The sequence below is a fragment of the Protopterus annectens genome, chromosome 16.part0 (genome assembly GCF_019279795.1).
Source record: "Protopterus annectens isolate FY-2018-M chromosome 16.part0, PAN1.0, whole genome shotgun sequence".
Lineage (NCBI taxonomy): Eukaryota > Metazoa > Chordata > Ceratodontiformes > Protopteridae > Protopterus > Protopterus annectens.
The window spans coordinates 453,116,664-453,137,895 of record NC_056750.1 but is presented as its reverse complement, the minus strand read 5'-3'; the positions used below and the strand labels follow the sequence as shown (position 1 = coordinate 453,137,895).

General features: G+C 41.5%; 1 protein-coding gene across 2 annotated transcripts in view; it reads left to right on the top strand.

Moving 5' to 3' along the window:
* RABGAP1 (RAB GTPase activating protein 1) overlaps window positions 1–21,232 on the top strand; it is a 4,144,188-nt gene that overhangs the window by 2,280,872 nt on the left and 1,842,084 nt on the right. The window lies entirely within an intron of this gene.

Sequence of the window (21,232 nt, the reverse complement as noted above, 5' to 3'; positions counted from 1 at the left end):
TTGGGGAATATTTTTGTTTTTTCTTGCCTCAGTTACTTACCGGATGTCAGAAAAAGTGAATAATTGTATTTCTTGTGGGAAACAGATACCGCATAGGGATTACCACTCGCTTTGTATTCCTTGTTTGGGACCGGAGCACGACATAGTCGGGTGTCGGTTTTGTGCTAGGTTTAATAAGCGCACTATAAAACGGAGGTTAGATTGCGCTAGGTTAGTCTTTGGCAAGAGGTGTAATTATAATATGCCGTCGGACGCCTGCTTCTACTAAGAAGCGCAAAGACAAATCTTTAAAGCCTAGGCAGGATGATTCGTCCGTTTCGGACGCCGGACCTTTAGAAGCTACAGCTGAACAGGGGGATCCGGCTGAAGTTTCTGTTGAGCCCCAGGGGGAAACTTTGATTTTACAAGATGTGGCCTCTCAGGAGGCAGGTCAGGCTGAAGGGGCCTCTCAGGTTACTATTCTCCCTTCTATGCCTAAGGTGGTTAGGCCTTCTGCTACTGTTTCTAAGGCTCCTTCTAAGGGCAGGTCTGTTTTGCCTTCCTCTGGTGTCAGTTCTGGTTCTTCAGGGTCTGTGCCTAAAAAGCACATGCTTAAAATGGCAGAGGATTTGATTACTTTAATTAGAGGTTCTATGCCCCCTCCTGATAAGAGGCCCAGGATGGAGTCAGAGTTGGAAAGTTTGGAGCAGGCCTCAGATGATTCAGAGTCTTCTGCTGAGGACATTCAAGATTTCCCTCCTTATTCTGATTCTGATGCAGAGGATTCCACTCCTTCTGCTTCTGCTCCAGAGGATTTTTCATTTTCAGAAACTCTGCATTCCATGAGGGAGCATTTTAAGTGGGAGGGACAGGATTACTCTGATTCACGGAAGAGGCTTAGGGAGTTCTTGTTTTTACCACAGCATAGACCCTTAGCTATACCTCCGGTTTTGGATGTTGTTTCAGATGTTTTCTCGGAAGCTTCCCTTAATCCAGATTCTGTGCCTCCTGCCCCAGTTAAACTGGACAGGTATTACAGGGTGCCTGAGGCTCATAAATATCTGTATAAGAGTCCTAGGGCGGACCCGGAAACTATTAGTCAGGGGCCTAAGGGTGTTAGAGCCTCTGTTGTTAAGAATCCGGTTCCTCTGGATAAGGAAGCTAGAGCTTTGGATAGATGGGGTAAGAAGGTGTATACCTCTTCTACCTTAGCAATGAGAGCCTTGAACTGCCAGTTTCATATGTTGAAGTATCAGAATTTCCTCCTTTCTCAGCTAAGATCTAAAGTGGATGCTTTGGCAGAGGGCATAGAGTGTAAAGAATTGCAGGATTTAGTGCATGTTTCTGAACAGGTGGGTAAGCACTCTTTGCAATGTGGTTTTGATGCTTTACAGGCTCCTTCTAGGGTGGCTGCCACTGGTTCAGTTATTCGTAGGCACGCCTGGCTTAAGGATCAGAATTTGTCTGAGCATGTTAAGTCTAGAATTCTGGATGCCCCTTTACAGTCTGAAGTTTTGTTTGGGCCTCCTGTGGAGTCAGTCTTAAAGAAAATGGAAGACAAGGCTAAGTCTATGCAGACTGTTAAAGATTTTTTGCAGGTACAACCTCCAAAGTTTAGTAGAAATTGGCCTACTAAGGGGTGGACGTGCCCTTCTTCTGATTCTCAGTCTAGGGGTAGATCTAGGCGTGGTAGGGGCAGAGCTCAGAGTACCTTCAGGCCGAGACAATGGAGTTCGCCTGCTCAATCTGCTGGTGAGGGCAGGGGCCAGTCCTTTCGTAAACAGGCCCAATGACCTGCATTTTCAGCTGCCAGATTCTTCTTGCCTGGCAGCTCCTTTGGGAGGAAAGTTGGCTCTTTTCAAGCAAAATTGGCATTTAGTCACCCAGGACAAATGGGTATTGGACATTATAAACCGAGGTTACAAGTTCTATTTCCATACCATGCCTCCTTTCAAAGGCATGCCAGATGTCCCTCCTCGGCAGAGGATAGAGGCTCACAGACAAATTTCTTTACTTCTTCAAATAGGAGCTATACAGCCAGTTCCTCTGTCAGAAGTGGGCCTAGGATTTTATTCTCGCCTGTTTCTAGTTCCAAAGAAAGGAAACACGTGGAGACCAATTTTGGATTTATCTATCCTCAACACTTACCTGGACATTCCAAAGTTCAAGATGCTGACTTTACAACAGCTTTTACCTCTGTTGGGAAAAGATCACTGGATGGTTACTCTGGATCTCAAAGAGGCTTACCTTCATGTTCCTATCAGGCCCAGTTGCAGGAGGTACCTGCTTTCGGGCTGGAAATTTACATTATCAGTTCTCTGCATTGCCCTTTGGCTTATCTACTGCCCAGAGTGTTCACAAAGGTTCTGGCTCCAGTGATAGCATTTTTCAGACTGAGGAATACAGATTTATCCTTATTTGGACGACTGCCTGATTATTGCACAAGAAAAGGACGAACTTCTTCATCATCTACAGTATGTGATGGCAGTGTTAAGATGCCTAGGGTATTCTGTGAACGAAACAAAGTCCAGTCTAGTACCCTCTCAGGACATGTGCTTTCTGGGTGTGAGACTGAATACAGCTTCCCAGATGGCTTTTTTGACCCCGGACAAACAAAGAAGCCTTTCTCTCTATTTCCAGCAAATGTCTCTACAGTCCAGGCTGACTGCAAGGACAGTCCTTCAAGCCTTGGGGTTCATGGCATCTTGTATTCTGGTGCTTCCCAATGCCAAATTGCATATGAGGAAGCTTCAATGGTATCTCAAAAATGTGTGGACACAGCACTGCCAAGATCTAGACACTGTCATTCAGATAATACCTTGCATTCAGAAGGAGTTTTTGTGGTGGGCTCAGGAATGTCACCTAAACAAGGGACTCTCTGTGACCCGGCCAGAGGCGAGTCAGATTCTAACGATAGATGCCTCGGACAAGGCTTGGGGAGCACACCTCAATGGAAAATGGGTGCAAAACACGTGGCCTGTCAAACTCCAACATTTGCATATCAACTTGAAGGAAATGTTAGCAGTCCAGTTTGCATTGATGGCTTTCAAAGATTTACCCCATCCCGGGCAGGTGTGGCTTCAAACACACAACACTACTGTCATGTGGTACATCAACAAGCAGGGGGGAACCCATTCTTATCCTCTTTGCAGGCAAGCGATGATTCTGTGGGAAACTGCTCTCAATCTACACCTCAATCTTCAGGCAAGGTTTCTACCAGGAGCACAGAACTCCTTAGCGGATGTATTGAGCAGACAAATAGTGGATCCTCACGAGTGGAAATTGGATCCTCATGTATTTCAACAGTTGACAGTGTTATGGGGAACTCCAGACATAGATCTGTTCGCTTCTCCACTAAATTACCAGTTGCCAAAGTTTTGCACAAAAATGTTTCATCACACAGCTTGGAAGGTGGACGCTCTATCATTCAGTTGGAACAATCTGCATGTATATGCCTTTCCACCTCTGCCTCTTCTTCCCAAGGTACTTTTGGAGGCCAGACAAGACAAGCCAACCATGATTTTGATAGCACCGGATTGGCCTCGACAACACTGGTACCCACTGCTGAGGAGTTTAGTACGAGAACCTCCATGGCCTCTGCCTTTGATTCCGCACCTTTTGTCACAAGAGGACAGTCACTTCCTCAATGTCAAGATTCAGTCTCTGCATCTAACAGCCTGGCATATTCTGTTTTAGACTCTGGAGGATCTCAGCTTCCACAACAAGTTTTGAATGTTATTTTGGAGGCCAGGAGGCCTAGTACCAGGAAAGTTTACGCTGATAAATGGAGGAGATTTTTTATTTGGAGCAAAGGAAAGGACTTTGATGTCTCCAAACCTGATTTAAGTGTTGCTCTTCAATATCTTACTGAGTTATTGGACAAGGGTTTGTCTTTCTCCTCAATAAAGGTCCATGCTGCAGCCATTTCAGCTCACTATGATTGTGACCCTCCTTTATTCTCTCATCCTTGGTTTAAGCAATTTCTTAGAGGGGCAAAGAATATAAGACCCCCACGTAGAGCTCCTACTCCTGCTTGGGATCTCTTACTCTACAACCTTTTGAGCCTGCAGCTACTGCCGAGTTAAAGTATTTGTCATGGAAAACTGCTTTTTTGTTGGCCATTACCTCTGCAAGAAGGGTTTCTGAATTACAGGCCCTCATGGCAGTGGAGCCTTTCCTGATTTTTCATAAGGATAGGGTATCTTTGCGTACTAATCCTTCCTTTATGCCTAAAGTGGTTTCTAGTGTGGCCTTAAATCAAACTATTCATTTGCCTACTTTTTATGCAAACCCCCAAAATAAAGGGGAGAAAATGTTGCATACTTTGGATATTCACAGGCAGTTGCGTTATTATTTGAGCAGAACCAAGGAGTTCAGACAGTCTCAGCAATTGTTTGTTTCTTTTGCTTTGGGTTCACAGGGTAAACCTGTTTCAAAACAAACTATTTCTAAATGGATTGGGTTTTGTATTTCTTTCTGTTATTCCCATCATGGTAAGGAGATTCCTGCTGGAATCAGGCCTCATTCCACTAGGGCTACTGCTACTTCTACGCCTTTCTAAGGGGGTAGCTACAAAGACATTTTGGAGGCAGCTACTTGGAGTTCAGTGCATACCTTTTCTAAACATTACCACCTTCCTCTTTATTCTAAGTCTAGGGCTGGATTTGCCACTGCAATTTTACAGGGCATTTTAGCGGCCCCTAATGCTTTATGATTTTACCATCCTCCCTTTCCGTTGCTTTGGGATTCTATCCATAAGTAAGGACTGCAGCAATGTGAGATGAAGAACATAGTACAGTTTTGTACCTACCATAAATGTAGATGTTCGAAGATCCACATTGCTGCAGTCCAATTTACCCTCCCTCCTTCCCCTCTGTAGTTTGACTTGGTGCTATGCTTTAGGTGATGGTTGTTGTTGGGCATGTTTTTGGGAGGTATTCTGTTTTTGGCTGTGGCCTTTCTGGTTTGGCCTTCTGACATCTGGGGCAAGAAAAGACTGAGGATATGACGTCGGTCATGCGCCTTTATACCCTGACGCTCTGATGTCAGATCTAGGCGCCCATGACCGACGTCAGCCTAATACTTTGGTATTCGGGCCGACCGAGGACAGCGGGCTACCCATAAGTAAGGACTGCAGCAATGTGGATCTTCGAACATCTACATTTATGGTAGGTACAAAACTGTACTTTCTTTCAAGCTTTGGTCGCTCTGCCTTTTGAGCCTGCCACATCTGCAGATCTGAAATTTTTATCTTGGAAAACAGCCTTTCTGGTGGCTATTACCTCTGCAAGAAGGGTTTCAGAATTACAGGCCTTGTCCATCAAAATTCCGTACATGATTTTTCACAAAGACAGAGTTTCCCTTCAAACCAATCCATCCTTTCTTCGTAAGGTGGCATCACCAGTTAATATCAATCAGAATATCAGTTTGCCTGTGTTTTTTCCTGATTTTACGAACAAGATGAAATACAAACTCCACATGTTGGACGTTCATAGACAGTTACGATTCTGTTTTCACAGGACAAATAATTTCCATAAGTCTGATCAGTTGTTTTCCCAAAAAAGGTTTATAGAAGGAAACAATCTCCAAGGTCACTGTAGCTAGATGGATTTCTTCATACATCCTGCAGGTCTACAAGGACCGAGGCATGTCTCCTCCAGGTCAGGTAAAAGCTCATTCCACTAGGTTACGTCTGCGGCCTTTTGGTCTAGAGTGTCTGGTTGACATTTGTTCTGCAGCTACTTGGTCCTCATCTCATACATTTATTTCTCATTACAAATTGGATTTGACTTCCAGAAGGAGAGCATCCTTTGGTTCTGCGGTGCTGTGGAATATCCTTCCATGAGGGCCTCCCAGAAGTTTAGTAGCTGGGGACTCTATCCCACAGGTTGAAGACCAAATGAAGTAAACTACTTCAGATAACGAAGTTATGTACTCACCATAATGTTCCATCTGAGTAGTTGAACTTCATTTGTCTTCAACCGTCCCTACCTCCTTCCCCCGGACCTTGACGCATGATCAGCCTACGGGCTGCAGTGTAGGTCACAAGTAAGTCTATCAGGTCAGGTTCTCAGTATAAGTTCAACAAACTCGATCTGGGGATGGAAGGCAATGGAGGTGTATTATGGGTAAGGGGAGGAGTTTGGAGCTCAGAGCTGATGCTAGCAAAAGTTGCTGGCTCTGATCCAATACGGATCCGTAACCCACAGGTTGAAGACAAATGAAGTACAACTACTCATATGGAACGTTATGGTGAGTACATAACTTCTTTTTCTAGTTTATTGTGGCAGCTAATTGAACCCATTTAGCTGTGTCTTTATCAAGGCTCCATTCCTTTGTCACAAAGCTGCCACAATCCAATAATTTTGATCTGAACAGGATGTTATACCTGTAGACTAATCAACTTCCCCGTAAGTGAATCTGCTCCACTTCATTTTATAAGATTTTTGTATGTTTACTCATTTCTTTTAAGATGTGCATTACCATTGGTAAATTAAAAAAATGTAAGTTCCTGAAATTGAAATAAAGTATTTTTTGGCATTCATTGCTGAAATGATGGTTTGCATGGGAGCAAATGTATAGCTCAAAGAACAACAGCAGATATAGATTAAACCATGACTAAGCCCAGCTTTCTAGAGTAGAAGGAAGTCCTGACTGTGACCTATATGACATGAGTATGAATAGTAGCTCAGGTGCTTGGAGAACTGGGCAGAGGAATGAACAGCCTTTTTTTGCCTCTTCCATCCTTATGACAAGTGTGCTTTCAGTTAGCTGTCTGCAAACATGCAAGTGGAAGCGAACGTGCAAGACTTGACTGTAGACGTGGGATGGGGGAGGGGGCATGAGCTTTGATGCTGTCAAGCTGGTATTGATAACCGTAGTAGGGGAGCATGCACACACTGACTTGTACATCCTGGGAGAGTATAGGGCATCCTGTGGTGATGCAGGTGCTCACATCAGGCACCAGGGGCACAGGTGTGGCTGTACTAGAAGCACCTCCACATCTTGCATCATAGATGAAGCTGCTATGAGGTTATGTACTGTGTAGCTCATGACCGAGAGACAAGAAAGAGCACCATAAACCCCAGAGTGTGGGAAAGCTAGGCTTATTTTAGTCAGGGTAAAAAAGGGTGCATTATATCAGCAGGTGGAGCTGAAAGCATGGAATATGGGGAAGACCACCAAGATCTCTCATAGCTGATTATGTGATGACCTGTCCAGATGGCTTATCCCATACTGTTTTGAGTATGCACAGGCTGAGTCTTAATGGTAGAGGCTTGATAGTATGCATGAGGGCAAAAAGCACCTAGAAAATCTGTGGTGGTTATTCATCTAAGATACCTGCCATTCTTTTTCATACAGTTTGTGGCTTGGCAGTCAAAGACTAATGAGCCAGAATTCCATAGTATTCAGCTCTCTCACTATAGATTGTGCACTCCTTCTAAACATTCTGTATAGGAATAATTGTCTTTTCATCAGATGCATTCCAAAACGGTTCGTTGCTACTCTAAAGGGTACATGCGCCAGTTTAGCTTAAACCTTCATTTGGCTGAATTTAAGTATTCATTTATTTTGAGTGGTAGCTTTTTTTTTCTTTTTTTCTTTTAAACAGAGTGTAGTTGTACAGATCCCTGCTGAGGTTTGATAGCAGTGAGAAGATATATTTTGGTTGTTTTGCCAGCAACATGATGTCTCAGTGTGGTAAGCAGGTTTGTTTAAAGCTGTTCTTTTCTTTAGCAACCAGTACCTTTTCTTAATATGATAAAAATGGATTATAGAAGTGAGTATTCTTTCTTCAGGTAGACAACAAGTTTGACTTGTGTGGTAAAGAACAGTGTTTTATTTTTTTTTCCTTAAAACTAAAGTTAAAGATGGCACGGTGGTTAACATTGCTGCCCCATAGTGCTTGGTTTTGTGAATCATTTCCTTGTTGGAGTATCTTCTTTGTGTTTTTTGTATGTGAGGTTTTGCTAGGGGTTCCAGTTTTCTGCAATGTGCCAAGGACTTGCAGAGGAAAGCAGTGTTGCACATGTATACTGTGATGGACTGGCATTTCAGCATTGATTGTTTTTTGTGTTATTACTTTTGCTTGCCAGGATAAGCTCCAGCTCAATATTACCCTGAATTGGACGGAGAAGTCAAAATTAAGTGCTACTTTGTGTGTTTTTTGAGACAGATGTAAAAGGTCCCTTTTGGGTTTGAAGAAACTCTGGAGTACAGAAGGATAATGCTGAGAAAGTTCTGTTTCACTGTTGTCATTGTTTTCCCATTTTGCCTTATTCAAAAACACATTCTTGTTAGATTGTATGGTCTCTAAGTATTAATTGGGGCACCTCAGATCTTAGCCTTTACCGTCTTGTAGAAATGGAGGAGTTCTGATATAGGTAGTATCAGTTGTAGTTTTAAAGATGGGTGCAGCATCCACTACACCTTAGACTCCTATCTTGTATGCATTGGTGATCAGCTGTAGTAGAGTTTCTTTTGTGACTGAAATGGGCAGCAGTTATAGTATCTTCCAAATGTTCTAAAATATACCTGTGGTGATATATTATTACTTTGAAACTGAAAATACAGTGCAGTACTAGCAGGTTTTAGACAGTGATGGTAAGAAGTGAAGATGCTGTGTAACAGTACTGCCTTTTGTATGACGTTTAGAAGCAGTGAAGTAAGACGGGCATTGTTGGCATACAAAGATGGTTTGTTTCCTGAAGAAAAACAAGGTTGGATGACAAGCTACACTGCTCTGCACAAGTCATTTCTTTCAATTTTGCGATATTATTTCTTGAAGAAAGATTGCCACTTAAGAGCCTGTACTTACTTGATCTTAACCTTGATATCAGCAATGTCTGGCTGCACTTTCTGCTTTCCTCAGATTATAGGAAATGCTCTTGTTTCCCAGTTGGGAATTAGATTCATTACAGCTCCTCCTTTTCATGAGCTTCAGGCTTATTATGACAGCAGTTTGACTTGTTTGTTCGTTTAGAATTAATCAGCAGATTTTAAGGATTCCCCGCAGACTACTGTGGCAGAAATACTGGGTGAGCAAATTTGTATAACTAAAGAAGTGATTTTTTTGAGCTATGATACAGAATCGAAACTGCCTAGATATAGTAAGACCTTGCTGAGTCTAATTATAGTGGCTGCCAAAAAACAATTACTAGAAAATCGAAATCGGAGTCTAAACCAGCTGTACTAGAAGTAGTGAATATTGTAGCCAAGATAAAACAACTGGAAATGTGTTCTGTATAAAAGGATAGGAGCAAATTACATAGAAAAAATGGGAATGGTGGGAGCAATACATGCAGAATAATGTTTTGGAGGAGGAATGAAGTTGAAAAGAAGGCAGGATTTGAATGAGCTATGTAATGTCTGACTGTCAAGTGTGTGTGTGTGTCTTTCGGCTTTTACCGGTTAGGGGTCGCCACAACGGAACTCCGGTCCGCTAATGATTGGTAGATTTTTACGTGCTGGCTTGCCCTGATGCACAACCTTCAACAAAGGTATGCCCATTCACGCATGTGTCCATGCAGAAGACGCTCTAGCTAAGAATCGAACCGGACAGCGTTTTACTGTGAGGCAACAACGCTACCGCAGATTGTAAGTAATGTATCATATTTGCAGCTAGCATTTGTCAGTATGAATTGTTGTAATTTATTTAAATGTGTGATTACCAATGTCATAAGTGGTAATTTAATAAAGATGTTTCTTGTTTAAATCTGTGTGTGTTACATAATTGACTTGTCTCAGGGGTAGAGAATATCTGCCTGCTGCACTGGTAGCCTCAGTTTGGCTAATAACCAGGTTGTCAGAGAGGTGGCTGAGTGAGGTTAGGTTTAACAGGCTAGAGGTAAGTTTACTTGCATCTAGATAGGATTGGGAACTCATGATAATTCTGTGCCACTTTATAACGGAGATTACTGAAATATTCAGTAAAGCCTCCAAGTACTTTGTGTGGACTCCTGTTAACTGAATTGGAGCATGCATGCATATACTCTGGTGTCTTTGCATGTGACTGTAGCTGCCTGATAATTTTATTATGGTGTTATTGCAGTACATCAACGATTGCTTTGTTACATGTGTTATAAGTTGTTCTCCAGGGTTGTACAACATTGAGGAAAAATCACAACTTAAGTCATAAAAAGAGGAAAAAAATGCATCTTCCCTTTACTTGCAGTTTGTAGGGAGTGTTGGGGTATATTTTGCTTGGTGCAGGGAGTGGCACAGCCTTAAAACCTTTGCTAGTTTGCAATAATAGGTACAGATTTACTTGGCAGATTTTAGTAACATATTGTACACTATTATTGAGGTATGAGAGATGGAATGGTGAAATCCTATAAAACTAGTAACAGGTATAAAATGGTGACAGTTATTTAAATCAAGTAGAATAATAAGTAGTTGGTCAACCAGTTCTTGCAATTTTGGTTCCATATATGTACCTCAACTTATTTGAGCCAGAAATCTTAACAAAGCCATAAGTAAAAGTGAGACAAAAGTTGGAAAATAGGGATAATTTTTAAATATTGCTCTTAGAAACTTAGAAAGTTGATATAATGACAGGTTTTGCATTAGCGTTAATTTTCTGAAGGGTATGAAGTCTGAAACTTAAATGTCTGTCATTATTTTCTAACCTCAGTCAGTAATGATTTGCCACTAATTTGCAAGAAAACCACATTTTCATGAAAATCGGACCAAAAATATGAGGCAAAAATCTGGAGAGGTATGACCCATATATAACACCCTTGTGGCATGCACTTTTTGGAATATTTCTGCAGAGAGTTTGAGTGACACTAACATCTTACATAATTATCATTTTTGAATCATTAATAATTTGACTGTTCTTTGCCATACTGTTTCAGTAGTGTTGACAACATGGATTTTGTTTAGGGATTGTCATGAGTCACTAATGCAAACCTGTATTTTTTCAACCCCTTGAGTGGGCTTGTTGCATCCTACCCAAGCATTGAAATCACTAGTGTATGTGCTTTTTTATGGCATAATATATTTTCATATTGTATGGATTCCCTTTTCTAGCCATTTTGTGGAACGAGAGTGAAGGTCAGAAATGACTAATTTGTAATGACGTATCATATTGTCAGCATCAGTGGAGGGTTTAACTGATGAAATATTTTGTTGTCTGGGCAAGTGGATTGCTCCGAGGGCCCTTTCCAGCCATTAGCAAGACCAGAAGCTTAAATATACAGTTAAATGAAAAAGAATATACCATAACAAGCAGTAACACAGTAAGTGTGTGAATAATCTTAAGAAATTTGAAGAAACCAGTATTTTCAGTCACATGGGTTAAAGATCAGGTTTAATTGCCAACCTGTTAAATTAAGGCCCCCTCCCCCCCTTGGAAAAAAAATGTTGATTTAACAAGTTGGTAATTAAATTATTTCAAAAACAGTGTTAAGAAACTTCTCTGTCTGGAAGATTTTTAATCCATGTATGTAGTTAATGACTGTATATTAATCAGATCAGATAATGGTAGTAGAAGTAACAAACTTAAACTCGTCCCAAGTCAAAAAAATATGTCATTTGAAATGTACAGAATTACTAAGATTTCAAAAGTAATCCAAGCAGGGTAGGCAGTCTGTTTCCCGTCTAAATCCTAAGTAATGATTTCATAAGCATTTTCTCACTCAAATCCACTCTTAATTAGGCTGGATCCCACAAAGTGACATGTCTGCTGACATATTGATATTAATGATGTAAATACTGCACAACTAGTTTACACTTCAGTGTTCAAAAGGTTTTTAAAATGTTAATTTACCAAAAAAGTGGCTTGAAACAAAGTTTTATTTTTGCATTTGTGTTTGCATGCACAAGGATGCATGCAAACACTCATGTAAAAATAAAACTTTGTTTTGCTGTTTTAAACAGGATCTTTAAATCGTGTACAGTGCAAATAACACAGAAACAAGTTTCAGAAGAAGTGATTTTCATGGTGGACCCATAACCAGGTGTACCATTTTGGTCTGGACTGCAGATTGAGTGAAGTTGGACCAAATTAGCAACAACCAACTGATGTGTTTGTGGTGTTTTCTTTGAAATCAGCAGTCAGGCTCCTAGATTAAGCAGTGTTTGGACTACATTAAAGAAAGGAGAAATTAGAAGGTTTAGATTAGTAGTGTAAGATTTTCCTAGGTTGTTTTTATTCTATCAGATGAGTAAGTTGGCAAATTTCTTTGTGCAGTTTATTAATCAACTTGATTTTAAGTTATTTAAGGACCCATGACTGAATATTGAAAAATATCAGTTGATTTCCTTTGTAGTTCCCTGTTGTAATAACTTGTGGAGTCCTTGCCTTGAAGAAGCCTGTGGCCTGTGCGTATACCACAGACTTTCATCTTCTCCCACAGTTTAGAAAACTCTCTTCTCTCCAGTTTCAGAACACCAGACCAATAAGTGGTTGTCAGCCAGCGCCATATTTATTTCTTTTTTACCATCTGAATCTGATGCTACTCCCCATCTCTGTAGCAGAAAAACTGTTGCAGTTAATTTCAGAAACAGTGTCACACACACACACACACACACACACACACACACACACACACACACACACACACACACACACAGTTGGTTCCAGAAGCAGAGCATCAGGCATGTATACTCACTGCTTTTATTTTAGAGTAAATAAATGGAGTGTGTGTTTATGTATGTGTCCAATTTATACTTTGATTCTGGAATGGACTTTAGCATTTTTTTTGTGGACAGGAGTGCTCATTTGTGTATCTGACAGCCCTTCTAGGGTCAAGATAGTTGGAGGAAGTCAGACACTTTTGGAGTCCCTTCTGTTGACTTCCTCTGCTGCTGAGACCTCTGAGATCACCATTGAGGCTGCCTTGCATAAGTGTAGCAACAAAATTTGCTTGAGCCAAGCATATTCAGGCATCGGATGAGTCTGTACCCACTGGGCAAGTACAGACTTCTGATGCCTTGGTTTTGGTTACTGAGAGGGAGGGTGGAATTCTCTGTATAATCATTCGTAAGGGAGGTGCCTGGAGTTTGGACCAATGTCAAAGCTGCCCCCCTTCGACCTGAGGCTGTTGTCCAGTGCCACTCCTAAACAGAGACCCAGGACACTGAAGACAAAACGTTTTAATGGTTTTCCCAGCCAGAGCTTTATGGGCCTAAGCTACCTTCCTGTCAGACCTACCTGCAGGACTTTTCAGGCTGGCTGAGAACCTCATTGATTTCCTGAATTCCAGGCAGTGCTAACCTAAAAAGACCACTGCTTTAAGAATCTCACCTGTTAAAAGAAAGAGGGACCCCTTTCTACAAGAGAATTTTGATTCCTAAGATTTTGAGGAAAAACAATCTGCATATGTTGACTAGCTATCACCAGGATCTTATGCCATTTTTGAGTCTGAAACTACCCTAGCCTCACCCTCACCACCTGAGGACCATAGTTTTGGGGGGTACTTTGCATAGGAAGAGAGAGTCCTTCAACTGGGAGGCTGAAGAAGAGATTTAGACAGTTTCTTGGTCTTCCTCAGCCCAGGCCTTTAGCTATTCATCCAGTGCTGGAAATACTGGGTGATGTGGTCCTTGATGCATCTCAGCCTCCTGCCCCAGGAAACTTGATCATTTCTACAGCTAGAGCCTACAGCTGCAGTCCTAAGCACCGAAGTCGACAAAAGTGGATCATATATGCTGCAGTTACTTAAAGTAGTAATCCATCCTAAAACCTATTATACAAGGTTGGATGGTGTAGAGGTATATTGCTGTGATTCTAGTGCACAGGGTATTGGGTTCAAGACATGGTAATGATGACTTTTTATGAACCTATAGTCGCCCTGCTAGACAGGGGTCCAGGGAAGTAAATATTGTGGGAAGAAATAGCCAGGGAATTGTTATGGCTAGGCCTGTATAGGCCCTAGGGCCAATAGCCTAATACCAAACTATGAACTGAGTGCTTGAGTCTTTCAAGCACTTTTACAAGAACCCTGTTACAGATCCGGAAGTGATATATTTGGATTCCAGGGGATCCGGGGGCTGTTCTTTAAAGAAACTTTTCCCTAACTATAAGGACGCCAAAGGTTTTGACTATTTTGGGGAAAAAGACCTACTATTCAACTACCCTGGCCATGAGAGACCCGAACTGCCAATTTCATGTGATTAAATAACCGGAATCCCTCCTGGAGCAAATGAGAGGATAAGGCTCTCAAGAGGGAAATGCTAGATGTATGCAACAGTAAATCCCAAGTTTCCAAGCATCTTTTATAATTTGGCACTGATGCTTTGGATGCACTCAGCAGGGCAGCTGACACAAGATCTGTTGTGTTAAAGCAGAGATCCTTGATGGTAGTTTCATCTTTGGACCACCAGCTTAAAAAAATCATTAAGTAGAGTGAAGTTGAATGCCATCCAGATAATCAAAGACGTATAGTTCCTATATAGGTCCTCCCATCTAGATTTAACAGAAGTTATGTGAGTAAGACCTGGTCCTTTCCTGCCAAGCAGACTAAAGGAAAAGGTAAGAAAAGAAATAAAGGTAGATACCCTGTAACGTTGCCATCCAAAGATCTCGGCCTAATGAGACCCAGTCTCAGGATACCAACAGGAAGCAGCTCCGACTCTGCTGGAACACCTCCCATTTCCCTCACCATGAAGTCCAACCCCACCCTCCTTCCCCTTCCCCCCCCCAAAAAAAAAATAAAATAAAATAGGTACCCAAACTGGCTTCAGATTTCTGGAGACAAATAGATGTTAAACTGTGATGAAGTCAGACTGTGCTGTGCAGGTCATAAAGAAACCACCCTTTTCAAGCATTCCCTTATTCCAAAGGACCAATATCAGCTTGCACAGGCCAAAGTTCAAACTTTGCTGGCACAATACTCCATAGAACCAATATCAAATGAACTAACTTGAACAGGCTTCTGTTCCAGGATATTCCTGGCCCAAACAGGGAAGGGTCATGGAGACTGAGTCTGCATTTTTCAAGGTTAAAAACATTTCTGCTAGTTCCAAAAATTCAAGAAGCTCAGCCTGCAGGAACTTTTGCCCATAATTCTACCTGAAGTTTTCATCGTTAAGTTAGACTTCTAGGATGCCAGTGTCCCCCCCCCCCCCCGTTCATATAGCTCAGGAACACAGGTGGTTGTTTAACTTTAAGGCAGGGGGTTCTGACATCCAGTTTTGTGCCTTGCCCCTTGGTTTGTCCGGTGCTAGGAATTTTAACAATGTCGGACTCTGCTGGTTTCATCCTGCAGGACAAAGGATGCCCACATTTACCCATACCTGGATGATTGCATTATTCAAGCATCTTCCCTTCAAGAGATGTAAATATCCATCCAGTTGACTGCTGACTGCTTCACTAAGGTGAGATTCTCACCCATCCTTAAGAAGTCACACCTCCAGGCCTCCACCAGGGTAACCTTTTAAGAGATCATCTAGAATCCAGTGACTGAGAGAGCCTATTTTCCCCAAGACAAGATCCTGTTTTGATTCCTGTATTTTCACAAAATGTCAGAATATGACACAATTTCAGCCAGTGTGTTCCTGAGGATGCTAGGTTTTAGATTATTTTACATACTAATGGTTCCCCAGCCAGACTTCATATGAGAAAACTGCAGTGGTACCTAAAAAAACTGCACATGCTAACATTAGCTTTCCCTGCAAACCTCCCCTGCTTCCCCTTCCCATGCATCAAGGAGGAGCTCCAGTGCTGGGTACAAGATGTTAAGAGCATCCGAGTACCCTTCTAGTTGGAGATGAGGGCACCCTGGTCATAATAACAGATGCTTCAGGTATTGCCTAGCCACAGCATTCAGGGGAAGTAAGATTCCAGGGCACTTGAACCATTCTTCTTCAAAAAGCATATCGGTGTCAGAGATGATTGCAGTCCAGAGAGCAGTGTTTGCATGCAGAACTCATCAGCAACCAGGGACCCTTCCATAGAGCCGACAATAGTACATTGATGTAGTACATCAACAATCAAGGGGCACTTACTCATACCTTTTTCACAGGGTGGCCATGCAGACTTAGGAACTGGCACAAATAATGAATCTGATCTCCCACCCCTCTTGGCCCAGTACCTCCCAGAGTGAAAGAACAGCATTGCAAACGCACTCAGCAGGCATGCCTAGACCCACAGGTGTGGATGCTAAAGAAGAATGTGTTCCTTTAAATAACTCACATGTGGTGTAGTCAGACTTAGAATTTTTGCTTTGCACCATAACAGACAGCTCAAGAAATATTGCACAAGGGCTCCAGAAAGGGGAACATGGAAGAGAAATGCCTTTTCCTTCCCATGGAGAATCTATTTCTGTATGTCTTTCCTTTCTTACCTCCAGGGTACTATAGAGGATCATGAAGGACAAGCCAAAGGTGATCCTGGTGGTCTCCCTTTGACTATGACAGCAGTGATTCTCTCTGCTACTGAGCATGACCATGGAAAAGCCTTGGGTGCTCCCACTGTAAGTGGATCTTCTCTGCCAGAACAAGAGGTCCACAATGCACTCCCACTTGAACACATTGACGTTAGCTAGGTGGGTGATGCATCACTCATTACCATAAGCATATAGTTTTCAGGGGATATATTGTGTGTGTTAAGAAACTAGAAGATCTAGCACCAGGAAATCTTACACCTCCAAATTGACTTCTCTCTTACTGGTATATTATTAACATGGGCAGTTGTTACTTCAAGCCAGTCTGCTGTTGGTTCTTATGTATTTCTCAGAATTTTACAGCAAAGGGTTTCTTACACATCCATTAAAGTACATTCATCAGCCATCGTTGCTCACTGACCTCTTGAGCTCCTGTTTTCTCATACCCAGCCATGAAACAGTTTCTTAAGGGAATTCTGCACCCGATACCACCCAGAAAAGAACCAGCCCCCATGGGAGCTTAATTTCATACTGGAAAAGCTTACAAATCCCCTCCCCCTGCCTGCTGCTTCAGCTGACATTCATATGATCTGCTAGAAGAAGTATTTCAGAATTTGAAGCCCAAATGTGTAAAGATTCATTTTTGATCTTCCACAACAACAGGGTGACTCTCCGTACGAAACCCACCTTTATTCCTAAAGTGGTGGTTGGGCTTTCCTTTAACCAAAGCATAAGTCTTATAGGTTGATAGGTGTGTACTGGCATCGTGCCACCCGACTTTAGTTCCCAGTACCTCTGTCGAGTAATGCCACTGGAGTGATCCCTGGGGTGAATTTTCTATTTCCCATCCACTCATCAAGATTTTTCTTGAAGAGGGCCAGTGAGGTGCTCTGCTTGACATGTATGGGAAGTTTATTCCATAACATGGGCAGTCTCTGGGTTATGAACCTGTCCCTCCAGCATGTTCTGTTGATTGTGGTAATGAAGTTGAGGTGTGTGGAGCGTGTGGTGCTGAGGGACTGGGATTTCTTTAGATGTAGCATTACTAACAGAGCTGGGTGAGACATGGCTTTGTAAGTCAAGCAGAGATCGCCTCTTAAGTAGGTGATATGAGACAGAGAATAGTTGGAGTTTTTCTTCCTATTTTCTGTCCATATTCATAAATAAGGGTGAATACTGCTTTCTTTGGATGTGCATAAACACCTCAGATTTTACCTTTAGAAAATAAAACCTTACAGAAAATCTGGCAACTGTTAGTAGCCTTTGCAAAGGAAAGGAGGGTAAATATTTAAACAAATTGACCATATATAAATGAATTGCCGATTGTATCTCATTCTGTTGATACCATCATGGAAAGCTAGTACCTCAGAAGATTAGGACTCAACTGCACTAGGGCAATTGCTGCTACTACTGCCTTCCTTTGAGGAGTTTCCACCCGTGACATTTTAGCAGCTACTTTGGAAAAGGCAGAGGCCAAACATTATAACCTAGGGGCTGCATCTAGGACTGTGGCTGGCCTTATTTCAGCCATCTTTCAGGGATGGATTTCTCCTGGTCCAGCTTTTGACTAACCTACTCAACCTTCCTGAGATCTGAGAATTTTCCCAAGGTTATTACTGCAGCAGTGATCTACAACAAATGTAGTATAGTTGGGTATTTAACATAAATGTAGATGTTAAAGTAGCTTCATTGTTGCAGTACCAGTTCCCACTCATCTGCTCCCTTTCTTTCCTCTTCTGTGGATGGCATAGGTACCCTTCACCCACCCACAGTTAGATCCCCCTCTCTACCTTCTTTGTTGCAGTGTGGGATATATCTTGCCAGGTCATGCTCCTGGATACCCTGGCGAATGTGGAACTTTAGATAGGAGCAAGAAAGACTTTGAAATGGTGCTGGCTGATGATCCATTGTAGCTCCTACATCTCGACATCCACTAAACTGTGGAGGAAGGCAAAAGTATCTGGTATTTAGGAAAGCTTCTTGCTTCATGACTAGAGCAGTAAAACTACTCAAATATCTATATTTATGACAAGTCCCTAAAACTGTATTTATCCATCAGTCGTTATTTTCAGTCTATCTTTATAAGGACTTCCACTCCACACTCACCACATAACCCTCCTAGATAATTCGAAGTGTAGAGTCTACATTTTTACCCCACCACCCAATTCATTGTAGCATGGCCTCATGATACTTGTGTACAACACCTAGTTCACATCACCTTTGAAAAATAAGCAAGTTTGATATGCATTTGCCTTCTCCTAAAGTCTTGCTAATATATGTTTGTGTGTACTCAGGATTGTCTGTCCAGTCACTTCATGGCATCTTTGGATATCCTTTGCATAATATATGCAGTAACTAGTTCTGATAGGCATCAGCTTGATTATTTTCTCCACATTGATACATGCTTGGTTGAATTGGAACTGGTGTTTTTTTTCCCCGGCTTCTTCTCAGTTTAACTTTCTGTTCCTAAAGCATGGGGTTTAGAAGAGTTGTGACCCAGTGTCAAATCTTCCAGTTCTAACTATGAACTCAGCTCAATCTCAAGGGTTAGCTTTCTAAAAGATTTGTTTTTGATAGTACCTGAACATCAGAAGGCCATTAGTAATGTTTTCATTAATTACACCAGAAACAAAAGGAAAAATTGTAATGAAACATGTCCGTAATAGTACAGTGATCCCCAAGCTACAGCAAATGTATTTGCAGAAAGCATTTGGGCAAACTTCGCAATAAGCAGACGCGCACAAATGTCAAAGTGCTGTAGTGACGTGGGGATGCACCTTTTATGGTGTTGCGGTTAAAAATTTAAAAAAAAAAAAATAGTTGAGTAGGACTTGACAACATACCTGGAAAAAGTCAAGGCAAACCTAACTAAATCTCTGTTCATTTTGTTAAACAAAATGTTAGTATGTCAACACTTACCTGGCCTATGGCAACAGGCTGTAGTTCTGCCAGTTTACAAACACTTGGGGTTATATCAAATATGGAGTTATAAACTTATCAGTCTGACCAGTATTGTTTATGAAGTCATTGAGGGAGTCATAACTGAGCTTGTCTAAAGTGATATAGGTACCTACTTCTATTAGGTATGGAGCAGTATGATTTTGTTAGAGGGAGAGAGCTTGCCTTTTGAATCTTGAACTGTTTGAAGAGTTGTCAGCTTCACTTGGTGAAGGGCTGATAATGCATGCTGCTTTTTTACTGGCTTATAGCATTCCTCACTATTGCATTTAAGTGACATATAATCATTAGATGTTAATCCTTACATAATTTATTGGATAAAGCACTAGTTAAGAAACAGAAGACAAGTTAGGGCAGGGGGTTGTTCTACAGTTACTTTTTTGCCCCTGTGGGGTTTTCATTGGTATCCCACAGGGCCCTTTACTGGGCACTTGTGTTTGGAATATTTTTAGATATAAATGTAATAAATGGCTCTGGGAAACTATGCCGAGGACTGCAACTTGTGTAATATGTTCATCATAGTATTCACTGTTCGCAGTATTTGCTGTTAAGCTGTTACTTTGGGATTCTTGCCTGCAGATAGCTGGCTTCCAGAGTGATGTCTTTCTGGACCTGACCGAAAGAATGATGTGTACAGGAAAATACCTCTCCTTTAAACAGGCAACAGTTTTGGTGCAGGATAGAAGCTACAGAAACTTGGGAGAATAGTTGCCTTGTCCTTGATTTGGACAAATATGTTTTTGTTCACATTCCCTTCTGTACTTTTGATCCCCAGGATACTGCTAAAAATTAAGAAAGTGCAAAAGTCATTATATTAGCCCCCCTTTGACCAAGATAACAGTGGTACTCCCTCCTGCAAAGCATGGCAAAAGGAGAATAGAAATTTTGGCTCAGTGTATACCTTTTGACTTGAAACATTTTTTCCTTACTCCCCAGCATGGTTACTGTAAGGCTGACCACGTACATGGTTTTATACTGATTCCAGGGAGGCACACGTACTCTGAGAACTTGATCACAAAAAGATCAGGATGGAAGCTAGGAATCTCATACACAGAAATCTGACCTAGCCAAATAGATGAGAGTTTCCTTCTGATAGCAATTCAGGAACCTATGTTGAAAATGCCAGACCCCTTTTAGTAGCTGCTTAACAGAAGGTCCAGAGTTTGAGAGGTTTTATGGTAGGCTTGCTAAAATAGAAATATGAATGCTGACAGATGCGTAAGACCATCCATTTTTGTAAGGGTCTGTCACGGTCAAATAAAGCCAATTTAGCCTCATTTGGGCATAGGTTGTGGGAGGTATGAGTTATGCATACAGAATATAGGGCACACATTTAAAACTTGTGAAAAAAAATATTGTCCACAGTACATATAATGGAGCTGCTGTTTTATCACTGACCTATTATATTCATAATTTCTGAGGCAAAAATGACATAATGCCAATTTTTTAGAGACAGCATACTTTACAAATTAAGTATACACATATAAATCACTGGAAAGCCCAGTTACCTTTCTTTCAGTATTTTAAGGATATTTGCTAGTGTAGAGTACAAGGGTATTTTACATGAATCGCAAGAGATTATGCTATAGATCACTGTTGGATATGTAATATCCTGAACTCCAGAGCTCAGCATCATTTATTCTCTGGTCTAAGCTAATGTCCATTCTTGAGAGATGTCAGTACATTCCTCGTATGAAGGTGATATCTACTCATGCCATTTTAGATCTTCCTGCTATTTTTCATAGCACTTGTACTGTCATACTATTTCCACTGTCATGCATCATTCGGCCTGCTTTGAAGTTCACTTCAGATAAATACCCCATTGTGGAAATCCTTCTCATGCATTACAGTGGTTATGTTAGTTAGATGTGCATGGATTGTATTGCTTAGGGCGATGAATGAATGAATATGTGTTGGGGATATCCATGCCAAAGAAGGGAAGGCAGGTGGTGGTGTAGTAGACACAA